The sequence below is a fragment of the Spea bombifrons genome, chromosome 3 (assembly GCF_027358695.1).
Source record: "Spea bombifrons isolate aSpeBom1 chromosome 3, aSpeBom1.2.pri, whole genome shotgun sequence".
NCBI classification, from domain to species: domain Eukaryota; kingdom Metazoa; phylum Chordata; class Amphibia; order Anura; family Pelobatidae; genus Spea; species Spea bombifrons.
The window spans coordinates 84,272,835-84,285,779 of NC_071089.1; the positions used below are offsets into that span (position 1 = coordinate 84,272,835).

At 40.3% G+C, this 12,945-nt stretch overlaps 1 protein-coding gene across 4 annotated transcripts in view; it reads left to right on the plus strand.

Moving 5' to 3' along the window:
* Nucleotides 1-245: 245 nt before the first annotated feature.
* IL1RAP (interleukin 1 receptor accessory protein) overlaps nucleotides 246-12,945 on the plus strand; it is a 75,561-nt gene continuing 62,861 nt past the window's right edge. For 3 of the 4 annotated variants that reach the window (XM_053458524.1, XM_053458526.1, XM_053458528.1), the window contains exon 1: nucleotides 246-459. The gene's annotated coding sequence lies outside the window, so the exon portion shown is untranslated. The remainder of the gene's footprint in view (nucleotides 460-12,945) is intronic. The other variant, XM_053458527.1, reaches the window with a different exon arrangement.

Here is a 12,945-nt window from a genome sequence, read left to right on the forward strand (position 1 = left end):
GAGTCTGGAGCTCGTCCACAGCTTGCAAAACATTGAACGCGTTGCACAATAAGCTACACTCCTCTTCCTGCGGCGCCTCACATTCTATGAAGCATGAATCATGGTGTCTTTAAAAGTTCCCTCAACACAGAGAGGAGATACACGTTCTGCAGCAGCAATAACAACCACCACCTACTCTTTAACTCCACCCCTATCCATGAGCAGGGTGGAGAGATCCTCCGCTTCGAACCGTCAGCGGGATCGAACCAATCGGGCTGCGCGTGGGGAGGTGCCGCAGAAGCGGACACTGAAGAGGAAAGCCTGGAGAGCGAAAAAAGTGTCATGGAAAGTGGCTGGGTGACCCGCGGCGGGGCTGCGGCTGAGGACTCTGAGTACGGCGCTTTCATCGGACGGATAAGGACCTGCTGGAGTCACTGCTGGTTCTGATCATATCTTCGGGAAGGTGAGCAGCTGACACAGGTGAGGGCAACTGCTGGGCAGGGCACCCACTGTGGGCACCAAGTGGGGCATCTGTGGTCCAGAGTAGGGTGACAGCGTTGGCTATTACAGTTTGTCTTCCTAGCAATGACTTCGCATTTCATTAATATATGGCTGCTTGCCTGCCTGCCTGCTTGGCAGATCAGCCATCCACATTCTATACTGGATTTTAAGTAAAGTGGGGACAGCGAGTGGCACTTGCGTGACAGTCATTTTATATGATGACAAGACCATTTAGGACCAGTTATGTGTTCGTAAGCTAGAGCCTAACCACAGCAGATAAGATTTATGGTCCTCTGTAGTTGAATGCATAGTAATGCCATGCCACCCCCTGTGCCCACTGACTGGGGGTCTCGCCTGATAATGAGTGGGCTCCCTTGTTTTCTTTGTGGATGGGTAGAAATTTGAGTGATTCCACTGCAGGGGAACACACGAGAAAGACTGGCTTCAGAGGCTACAGATTTTATTTGATTAATAGTACACATGGCTGTTTTTAGCTCTCTTAGGAGCTGTGTTTAAGAGCATCCTTTTTGGGTTATAATTTAGGTCTATGTAGGGTCAAGCAAGACTGGTCTATCAGCAGAGTTTAGGTTCCAGAAAGGGGTTGCATCAGGATTTAAGACAGAATTATTAGGAAATTGTAGGTTTATCTGAAGAAGAGACCTCTGAGGTCCTGGAATCTTATGTGACTCTATATACATTACTCTGTTGCCACAATAAAAGGCATCAGTGCTGAGAATACTGACTCGTATGGTGACCTTTGGGGATTGGGGGTCTTTTGGACTCATCAAGAGGCATGTGGGGATTGGGTTGGGAATGCGATGGGGAGTTGGAAGGTTCAGTTGTGATGTAAAGATGTGGATAACTTTAGCCAGCTATTTGGCTAAACACTCCATCCTCTCTTGGACCAATACAGCTATATCCATTTTCCTTATTAAAATCTAATTTTAGATTTAGATTCTTCATCTAGACAGATCAGCAGTGATTTCCAGACAAAAAAAATGTGAAACTTCAGTTTTGGTAGGTAACGTCACAAGCTCAGTAATGCATGTATACTGTACCTGGTAGCCGACGAATGTGCCAGCCATACCCTGTTTGTATCTGAATCTGTATATTTTGCACGCTTTCGATAATATACATTAATAAATATCTGAAAGGTTATTATAGACCTGCTCGTATCAGGCATGTCATGTTAGCTTTATCACTGATTAAGTATTTTGCATCCACATGGCAGCTGCTGTTATTCTGTTTTAATACCAACATTTTAACACAATGACAAAATGTATTGCCCACAGTTAGTACATTTGTTAAGGTATTAACCTCCTCCGATGGCAGGAGCATGTGCCAATGGCACCGTACCAAGGTTATAGGGAATATTGTTTATAGCGCTTACGAGAGGCAGTAGGCAACTTCAAGAGTTGTGATGCCCTCTGTGATCACATGTGTAAATGTACTGGGAATGAATAACCCCTTCCTGCTGTACACAGGGCAGGCAAGAGAACATCATTTGTAATTCTCCTAGGGCGATGAATTACCGAAGAAGGCACAGACTGCAAATTAAGCTTCCCAGATCTTTTCTTGGGATTTGTAGTCACAGTGCTCTTGGATCAATGCACCGTCGGTATGTTCGTTTGCAGATACACAGTAATGCAGTTAAGTATCACGGTTTGACGCAACCTCCCTGGAAGGAGGCTTCAGAGCTGAGGCAGCTTGTCTCGTGTCTTCCAGATTCATGTCTTGCCTTGGCCTCTGTGCTGGTTTATACTGTGCAAGGAGAGTAAAGATCTTATATCTTAGTCATAGAGAACTTAGCAGTGTAACTATACGAGGCATTCATGGAACTGTGTGTGCTTGTATGAACAATAAGCATTTAGAGGGGTTTATTCACTAATGCCAGATTTTTGTCCCAACTCCCTGAATTCATTTTTGCATCATAAAGGGCTATACTAGGCAAATGTCCCTGCAGGAAGGACTTGCCCTTCTTAATGTATAGTTCAACAAGTGAGTTGACTTTCAAGAAATCTCATTGGTTTAAATATGCTTTATTAAGGGACTTTAGAAATTAGGGCTGCAACTAACGATTATTTTAATAATCGATTAATCGGCCGATTATTTTTTCGATTAATCGGATAAAAAATTTATATTTAATAATTTAATGAAATGCCCTGCACCCACACACACACTCTCTCTCTCTCTCTCTCTCTCTCTCTCTCTCTCTCTCTCTCTCTCCTCTCTCTCTCTCTCTCTCCTCTCTCTCTCTCTCTCTCTCTCTCTCTCTCTCTCTCTCTCTCTCTCTCTCTCTCTCTCTCTCTCTCTCTCTCTCTCTCTCTCTCCTCTCTCTCTCTCTCTCTCTCTCTCCTCTCTCTCTCTCTCTCTCTCTCTCTCTCTCTCTCTCTCTCTCCATACGTGCCTCGCTACCGAATCGTTCCACTTACAACGTTCAACCGCAAAACTTTATTCAAATCTTCATCGTTCACGCGCGTCACATCCGTCATTACGTAACTTCAAGCAGACGGACACTACAGAGCTCTGCAGCAGAAACGAGGGAACGCTGGCGGAGGTAAGTGAAAGGAGCCGAGCGCTCCAACGACGAATCCATTACTCGATTAATCGATAACGGAAATCGTCGACAACGATTCCCGTTATCGATTATTATCGATTTTATCGATTCGTTGTTTCAGGTCTATTAGAAATCCAAGGAACAACATGGCTATGGCTCCTTGATTTTTAGATCTCGACGGGTGCGCCTCTTTCTGGCTCCTAAAAATACCAAACTGGCTACCAGATTTCTCTCTTTGGCTCCTAACTTCTAGATAATTTTATACAACTCAAAGCAATTCTTGGAGCGAAAGCTCACTGGGGCTAGCCTTGTGAAGGCAGTCAGATGAAACTATAACTCTCATGCATACTCTGCCTATTTAGTGAATAAACCCCTAAATGTAAAGAGGATACTGAGTGGTCTCATACCTCTGATTATTGGCCATCAAACGCATGGATTAGTGGAGTGAGTTTTGTGTGACTAGATTCTAATAGGATTATATAGTGTTTGGGGAATAAAGGGTGTTTCTTCATTATATCATAGGTTATTACAGGTTTCCCAGGTGCTCACTATAGCATACGTTAGCACATCTTTATTATGCAAAAGGTATTAGTCATTATATGCCTGCTGTCATTTGAAGGAATTCTAAAAACCTGCACTACTGGATGTACTGCTAGTGAATGCTTGCAATCACTTCCCATTTTTTTTTTTTTTTTTTTTTTTACGTAGCCCAGTTTGTGATCTGTTGTGAGTGGGGAATGACCAAAATGTCTTGGGGAAAACAGAGAGTGAAGGTTGCAGATGAAGCATAAGAATTAACCATTTTTGATTGAGTGGCAAATGCTTCCCAAATGTTCACATTGGGTTGAAGCTGCTTGTACCCTGCTCTACAGATGCTCTGTGTTCCGTCTTCATTATTCGTCAAGAAAGAAGAGGCTCTATAAAATCAATAAAAAAAGCACACGCTGTTTAATCCTCTACTAGCGTTTCTTCCCAGCAGGTAGCCAATGGGGCTGAGCGCACAGACTAGGTTAGCATTCTGATTGGCCGTCTACTGTATTGAGATGCGACCGGAGGATTAAGCAACAGGACATCCTTTGTCGTTTATGAACCTTACCTTTGTATAAAAATCTTATGTTTTAGGTTGATAAAGAATCTCAGCTGTGTGCATCGAGAATATAAGTAACATGGGGTTGATATTTTGTTATCTTGAAACTGCTTTAGATTGTTTTTACTCTGGTCTTGTGTGGTACTCTAGATCGGTAAATCTCTAGAAGTGAGTAGGTTAATTTCCATTTGGGGGGGTCATAAATCTCAATCATTTGACAGAAGTCAACACCAAAGAAACAAATCTGTCTAAAAGCATCAGTATCAAATGTTTGTTTAAATCCCTTCACTGTGTCAACCTCTACCAATTCTTCTGTGAGGCTGTTCCACTTATCCACCACCATTCATAAAGTAAAACTCCCATATGTTACATCTAAGCCTCTGTCCCTGTGCAGTTAGACAATGATTTCTTGTCCTAACATTTATCCTTGAAATATACTACTCTCCTGTCGTGCCCAGCACTGGAACTGACTGGAGGTGAGTATATCACGTTTGGGGACATATGTTCAGCCAAACACATCTCATGTGCCGTAAATAGCATTTGCAAAATGGACACCATGAAATTTTAAATGGGCCACACAGTTAATTATATAAATCCCTTGTATTTAAATGCTTTTATCACATCACCTCTCCTCTCTCTCTTCTCTCGTCCAAGCAATACATATTGAGACTCCTTAGTCTTTCCTGATAGTTTGTATCCTGCAAACCATTTCTCGTTGTATAGCCATTATTTTAATGCCTCTAACCTTTCCGGAGATGGGGTCTCCAGAGCTGTACACAATAATCAAGGTGAGTTCTGGCCAGAGATCTGTAAAGTGGCAGAAATACCTCGCTCTTTCTGCCCCTGATGCCTCTCGCTTACAACTCAGCACCCTGCTTGCTTTTTTTCCGATTGCTGCACTGAAAAGCTTTCTTCGTTATTACACTTTTGCACGTTTCTGCAGTTATCTAGTTTTTGTAGCTGTATGTGTTTGGTAAATGAACCGAAGTGGTTGTAAAACTAACAACATTCAAGGAGCTAACAAGCAGGTGCAGTTTTATTTTTGTTTCTTTCTGGATTGCAGAACTGTGAACGAAGTTAGGGATACAAGGCAACTTTTCATTAAAGCGTGCTGCAAATATCACTTTTATGTCCGTGCCTCAACAAATCTCTAATGTATATTTCTAAAAAAAACTGAACAATAGGAACTCAGTCCATTTTCTTTGCAGATGGTGCGATGTGGTGTGTAAGCCATTTGCTGGTATAATGAACAAAACCCAGCAACAGCCAATCCCCATTCAGCTGTGCATTTCAAGATAAGAATTCCAATTAGATGCATAGGCTCTTGGGTTCTATAACAACTGGGTTCTAGAACCAAGGTACAAAGAATCTTGCTAGACTAGAATCCACACTGCCCATAGCGTACCACCTCTCCAGAAGCCTGCCAGTTATCTGTATAGTTTTAACAAAGCTAGAAGAATTTAGTTGGTTTGGAGACGAGCTGCGATTAGACTCTAAATGTTGCCCATGCTTGTATCACGTGCAAGACACATGGTTTGGTTCTTTTCATGACTCCTCATGTACAATAGTTTGTAGTTTTCAGTAAAACGTCAAAAAAAAAAACATTTTTCATGTGCTGTTTCGTTTTTCACCCTCTCAGTAAAAGAAACCACCCTTATGTTATTTCTAAGCAGATGGCCATCTAGTTTAAGATTATGACCTTGTGTTCTAACATTTCTCCTCCATTGAAACAAGCTTCCCACATGTCCTTTGTTAAATCCCTATCTAGCCTATATGTCAAATGCTTCTATTACATCTCCCCTCTCTCTTCTCCAAGATATACATATTAAGATCCCTTAGTCTTTCCTGATCATTTTTATTCTGCAAAGCACTCACTATTTTAGTAAGTATAATATTTTGTTTCCAGTTACATAATTTTTTGCAACAACTGTTTCTCTTATTTACATTTTTGACACTTTTAATTAAATGTGTACATATAGATAATTATATTTCAGAATCCCAGTGCGGTGCGTTACATGTTCTCAATAAAGATGTTGTCTCAGTGTGCTGTCACGGTTTGTGCTCTAAAACTTGTTTGGATATTGCCATATAAGAAATGCTTTGAACTATTCCTTTCTATAGCTACATAACATATAGATATTATTGTATGACCTCACACAAATGAACAGGTATGATGGGCAGTGAGGAAAATATTAACTGACTGCCCAATAGTAGTTTGGACCTGCCCTGTCTCAGGTGACAGCCCCATCTTCTGATAGTTAATCAAAGGTTTAGCTTTAAGGTAGACAACCTGTAATCACTTAAAATGCTTTTAGGTGCTGATAAAGATGGGAAATGGTGCTTCCCAGATAACGCACCCTCTCTGATAGCGTCTGCTAAAATGAACAACAGGAAAAGTCAAATTTTCCTCATCATTACCTTTGCAGCTGTTGCTTTAGAAATGCAGTAGGATAATCAGTTGAAAAATGGCTGCAACGTCTAATGTTACTCTTTTTGAGTACGTAACTCTGATAAGACGCATTGCATCATTTCAAATTATGAACATCCTGTTTTTTGGGGGGGTTTTTGGATGAGGTTCAGTGGAGACACAGCCTTGTCAGGTCCTGATGACATATAAGCAGCTTCGGGTGCCACTTTGGCTGATCATTGAAACAGGACTTGGAATACCATGCCTCCTGAAGATGGCACTGCTAATGTATGATGTTTGTCAGAGTATTTCATATGGAACCTCAGCTTGAAGGGTAATAATTGTCTTTAAAATTGTCTTCATAGCTTGTTAATTCTATAAATATTTGTCATTTCCTTAACTAACCCAACAAAGTGCAACATTGTTACAGGAACAGAATCCAATAAACTAGTCCTTGCATATATGTGGTGACTGTCATGTACCTAGTAACAGGAAGACATTCCCAAGCCCCTTGGAACCGATGCAAAGCTGTAAACCCCCCAACGCTATTATAGCAGAGATTGATCATGTTTCCCTTGCTGTGATAGCAAATCTTTCCTTTTTGAGAAACGTGCATCTCTCCCACACAAAATCCTTTAGCCTTTTGTTAGCATTGGCTGGTTTTACTTATGAAATGTTGTGACCTATTCTACTAAACACATAAATTCATAATATTAAGGGGCTACTCCAGTCAACTGTCCACTTTCAATGACTATTTCTTCTCATTGCAAATCCATGGAGGAAAGTAACAGGACCCTTCCTAAGCATCGGCCGTTTTCCGCCACATCTCAGTGATGTGTACTATGATGATCTCCTATGAGTTCCAGGGGGTGCTGAGACCCTCAGTTTAGAAAATACCTCTGTTAATTCAGGACGCCCAGATTATCATGAAAAAAACAAAGCAAGAGTTTAGTACATGCCCAGTGAACACCATTAAAAATAAATACCTAAAGAATAAATATCGGGGATCCCCTCACACTATATGGCCATATATTGCTTCGCTCGCCTATCCTAAGTTTAGCAAGTCCTATCTAATTATTAATGGCTATATTGCTGACCAAAATACAAAAATGTTGGAGCACATAATCTAAAAACCTTAAATGGCATACAAATTCAGATTCCTGGGTTGCTGCTAGAATAATAATGACTGATAAGTACACAAAGCACAGCAAGAATTCAGCGCATGCCCAGTGAATAGAAAATATGCATAGCATACAACCACTGAAAAGTCAGACTGTGGAGGGGATAACAAATCAAAACAGTCAATATGTTTATTCTGGTTACTTGTCTTTCTCCTTGTCTTCCATCAAAGGCATTTTCTACTTACCAGTGTGCATGCACAAACCCTCGTTGCTCGCTGGTTCTTGTAAGCTTTCCAGGGGTCTATGGAGAAGCTTTCCTGTCACCCATTGGTTGCTGAAAGAAACCCAAATCTCTGGGGGGGGTTTGTTACTCTGCAGCATCTTCAGCAGGTACAGGTGTTTCTTGGTTTTTTTTTTGGCAATTAAACATTAAATTTAAAGTACTTACTAAGTAATTGCATTCAGTAGGTAGCCCCTTTTAACTAATTTCTTTCCTGGTTATTTCCTGAAGAAACACAATCTTGGATTGCAATATAGTTTAACATTTTGGTAAATATTGAATATTTAGACCTGTACAAGGGAAGCATTATTAAATATGCCCCAGATATGGGCAGTTTACATATAAACCAGCAAGTGGCTTGCGTTTCATTCCCAATGCAGTTAATAGTATTTATCTTTTGCTGAATCAGCTCTCTGAGATCATACTCCTCCATTTATATTATGGTCCTCTGACAAACTCGGCTTATGAAGGTGATAAAAATGTCTGCTATTTGTATGGTAACGTTTCATCTCTGAAATTGTTTTTGAGTTGTTTAGAACAACCTAAAAAGCAGCAGGACCCTGGCATTTTCTGTACGCAAAGAATACTTTTTGCCACATTTCGTGTTATAAAGCAGGGACTATAAGTTTGTTCAATTTCCACTTCCCTTCCAGTTGTATGTTCTCTATTATCAGTATCCCTTTAGTGATTTATGACATGATTTAAACAACACAAATTAAGTGGATGAATGTTGGTTTCTTTGTGTTCAAACCTGAAAAGGTTGTGTTTTACTCGCCATACATTGGTGCAGTACCAGTGTTTGTGGTTTCCAGTGCGTTGCACACCTCGTCAGCACACTGTGGGTTAAATTGATGTTGAACAGTCCCTTATACCAATTAAAACTAAGCAGTATGTGGCAATCTAATTGTTTCTTTGAGGGGCACAGCAGTGCACAAAAAGCAATGAAGCATGCTTTCGTCTCCTGCAGAGAGAATGATGTAGGATGCCCACTGCTTTGAAAGCATCTCAGCCCTTATGATCCAAAACCATGCTCGTTTACAAACACTTACCCCAAGTTCATATGCCATGGTCTGGTTAGTCTGTTTGGAATATGTTCATAAAAGAATGGACACAAATAAAATAAAAAAAATGATCATGTTCTCATTAAACTGAAGAAAAATCAGTTTCATGTATAGTATTCTGACCATTGAGTTGAAGTATGCGTATCCTTGATGAAAGGTAAGGGTGTGTGCGTGTGTTTAGAAATGTCATATATTATACACTGTATGGAGGCTTGCAGAAAAGATTGGCATATTTCATTTTTTGCCCTCTGTCTTGTTAGTCACACTCCTGTTAGTTACGTTGAGGTCAGCGGTTTTTAACGATAGTTACAGTCTGCGGCTTTAATACCATCATAAAAGGGCTTCAGTGTCATGAGAGAAATGAGTTAGCTGCCTGCTTTCTATGGCTTTCTGAAATATGCCCTAGGCTTCGATGGCATTTCTCTGCAGCTTATTATACCCTTTGCAGGCCACTGCTGTTTTCCTGCTTTGCACCTGTGTGTACGTCATAAAAAGGAGAGGTTTGAGTACTTATCTGATCCACGGAGGTGTGAAAAGAAATGCTATTGATCATCGAGCATCTGTGTGAAGAGGCTGAAACAAGTGCTGTTTGCCTCTGTGGTGACAGGTATCCAGCGGCGTGGCTGCTGAGCGAGGCGAGTGTAGCATTTTATAGCAGCTCTTAGCCCTGTGCAGGGTAATAAGACGTATATCTCTTCAAATACATTAACAGCCTTCATTTGAATAAGGAACATATGTTCATTCACGGTTAATGTATTTTTCTGTTACAGAACATTAATGTTTGATATGTATATGTGTGTATGTACGTCTTTGTATGCGTGTGTGTATATATTGTACCGCCTGTGGGAGAGGTGGTTTCAGGAGGTACTGAGCTGATGTAGGATGCATTTTGTGGTTTGAACCTGCAGCCCATGGGTTCAGCTGTTGGGAGTGCATAACTACCAAGTCTCCTCGTGTTTCGGAATTAGTAATTGTTGGGATATTTCTGGTTTTCTGTATCAATACAATAAAGCAGGATGTGTGGATTTTCAACTTTTAATTGGTACTTGAAGCCTGGGTGGGCTTGAGCTTATTGCCTGGATTTGTTATAAACGGGTAAGGAGCTTGGACCGTGGCCATCGCTTACAAGATGGACAGGGAGTTATTTTTGGATTTTATTTGGGAAAGCTCTGTAAAGGATTTAGAAAAAGCACAAATATAATTCCCAGGAAAATAATAACAGCAAGCCCTTTGACAAAAGACTCCTAACACAGGTCTTCAGAGTAATGTTTAACGCGCACAAAGTGTATTGATTAATCACATGCTTAATCGAGAGGTATTAAAATCCCGGTAGAATCATTGTTCCTTGAGGCTTTAACTGTATAGCCGTGGCAGAATCTCTATATCTCCCTGAAGAATGAAGTCTCTGCAGAGTTAGTCTTTTGATTTATAAAAAATAAAGGTACACTCCACTCAAATTTATGAGAAAAATGTGCATTGGAGTCCGTTTTGCATGGACACCAAAGCATTTTACTGCATGTAAATCAATGTGTGTGTTCTATTGGATCTAGAAGATGAGACTTAGGACTCTCCCAGCTCATCAACATTGGAAGCAAAAGTGTTGTTATACACTTGCGCGCTGCGGTGGTCCTGCTGAAAGGAACGGGTGTAGCAGCTCTCTATTGATGTCTCTGAGCACGTGCGCTGATTTGCATTACGTAAAATGCATTGGAATCCAAAATGGACTGCAATTTGCATGTATTTATTTGCTTTTAAATGGGGACTCTTTTATCCTTTTTAATATTCATATTAAGGAGGGGGGGGGGGGCTAATGCTAGATTCTTTCCAGACAGCAAACACGCAACCTTTATGACATGGGTAAAAAGACACTAAATGCCAGCATAACTACCACATTTATCTGTAACATTTAAGACATGATGAGATTAGTTCTTAAATTCTTTCCATGCATAAAGATCTTTTTATTAAACACACAGTAATATATAGAAATAGCTTGAAATAGTATTGCAGTAACTAAAAAAAAGAACAAATGCCAAAATGAATAGTACAGATTAAAGTAGTACGGAATTCTCGATGTCTAGATTCACAAACCTCTGTGACAAATGATTGGATTTGCTTATAATTAAATCTATGGTCATTTTGAATACATAAAAGCAAAAATTTAAGGATTGTCACAGTCTTATTAAAGAGAGAAAAATACACCTTTGTAAATGCTTCCCACTGGTTAAAGCAAATAGTGTCATACTGTGACTAAACAATTGTATTAAGTGACCGGCTGGGTGCCTCACAGTACCTGCTTCACTGCGTCCCCCACACAAAAGCATAGGGTTCATTCGCTATGGCAGCCCTGGCCAGTTTTTACCCCCTTGTGCTGCAAAACCCTGGGCACTAGGAAGTGGTTTCTAGTTGCAATGACATCCTGAAGCCCGGTGTTTACCAAGCCCTACTGTAGAGGAAGGGATTTCATTCGGCAGGCTGGACTTCATTAACATTGCCATAAAGCATCAGCTCGGTGTGGTGTTTTGAGCAGGAAAAGTCACCAAAATATCATGTGACTGACAACAATGCCTGCTGCCAGGTCTGCATGTAAGATAAGATACAGCAAAGAGCAACTAGCATTCTATGCAAATACCTTTACATATAAATCAGGAATAGTCCCCAGTCTCCTTGTAGATTACACACTGTATGGCACTAGGTTACCTACACTGTGTGAGAAAATTGTATCACTCATGCTTGTGCCAGAAACTATTCATTTCTTGCAGAAAAATTATACCCTGTCTGCAATGTAAGGCTGTCTGCAGCTAGAAAATGAAAATTCCTAGCCACCCAGTGTGTTGTATTATTTCTTGTTTAATGAGTGGTGGGAAAAGAAGGAGCAGGCTCGTGTGTCAGCTCCACATGTGTATTATAACCTCAAAATGAAATATTTAGAATAATTGTTAATAATAAGTTCATGCTTTGCTGGAATTGGAGTATTTGTGAGGGGGTCCATGGGATTGGCATCAGGAGGCCACATACACAATAAAGATTAAGCCAGGCTGTCTGTTCTGATCCCCATAGAATATGGAGTGGGTAGGTTCTTCCCGATTTTACCTCCCTTCCCAATAGCATAGCATTCTTGGTTGCCCTTCCCCTTCTGGGGCTCAGTGAGGGTGCTAATGGGTCCCAGCTGAATAGGAGAAATGAACTGGTAGATGGAGTACATGCACAGGCTTTACGTTTAAAAAGTGATTTGCTTTCAAAGTTAAAGAAGTGGTCTTATTACCATAGCAACTCAGCAGATCATCCTAAATCAGTAGTAACATTCCATTGGTTTCTATGGCGTTAAGATCACTTTTCAAACTCTGTGTTCATATATGACACCTTCACGCGACTCCCGCTTTGTTCTTCTTTCAGGCACAGAACCCATAAATGTCTTGTCTTGCTGGTCTCTGGCACCAAAAGGGTTAAGTAACATAATGTAATCCAAATGCTATATACCGAATCCTTTTCTAACATATGTTTCCTTAGCCATCTGTTAGAGATAATGCAATTATTTCACGTGGCCCTTCTGTCACAGCTCTTTGTCTTAATTAGATATTAATTAAAATTCATTGGGAAGATTAAGCACCCCTATTATGGAACGTGGTAATGCCACAGGTTCACGTTTCCTGTTAAATAGTAGGTAATGTACCCTTTCTTTAGGTCATTAAATTGGTATCCAGTACAATATCCCTGTCTATTGATTTCACAATGTTAGAAGCTAAGCATTAAAAAAGAAAAAGTATTATGAGTGTTCTGTGTCTGTGTAATTGTATTGTGTGTTTAATGGTGGGACTGTCTACACATAAATATATGTTTCTCCAAGACCGATGAATCAGTAATGGTTTTCTCAGTGATACTGATAGAATGATACATTGTTATTGTTATTATTATCATTTATTTATAACATGTCAACATTCTCTGCAGCTCTGTA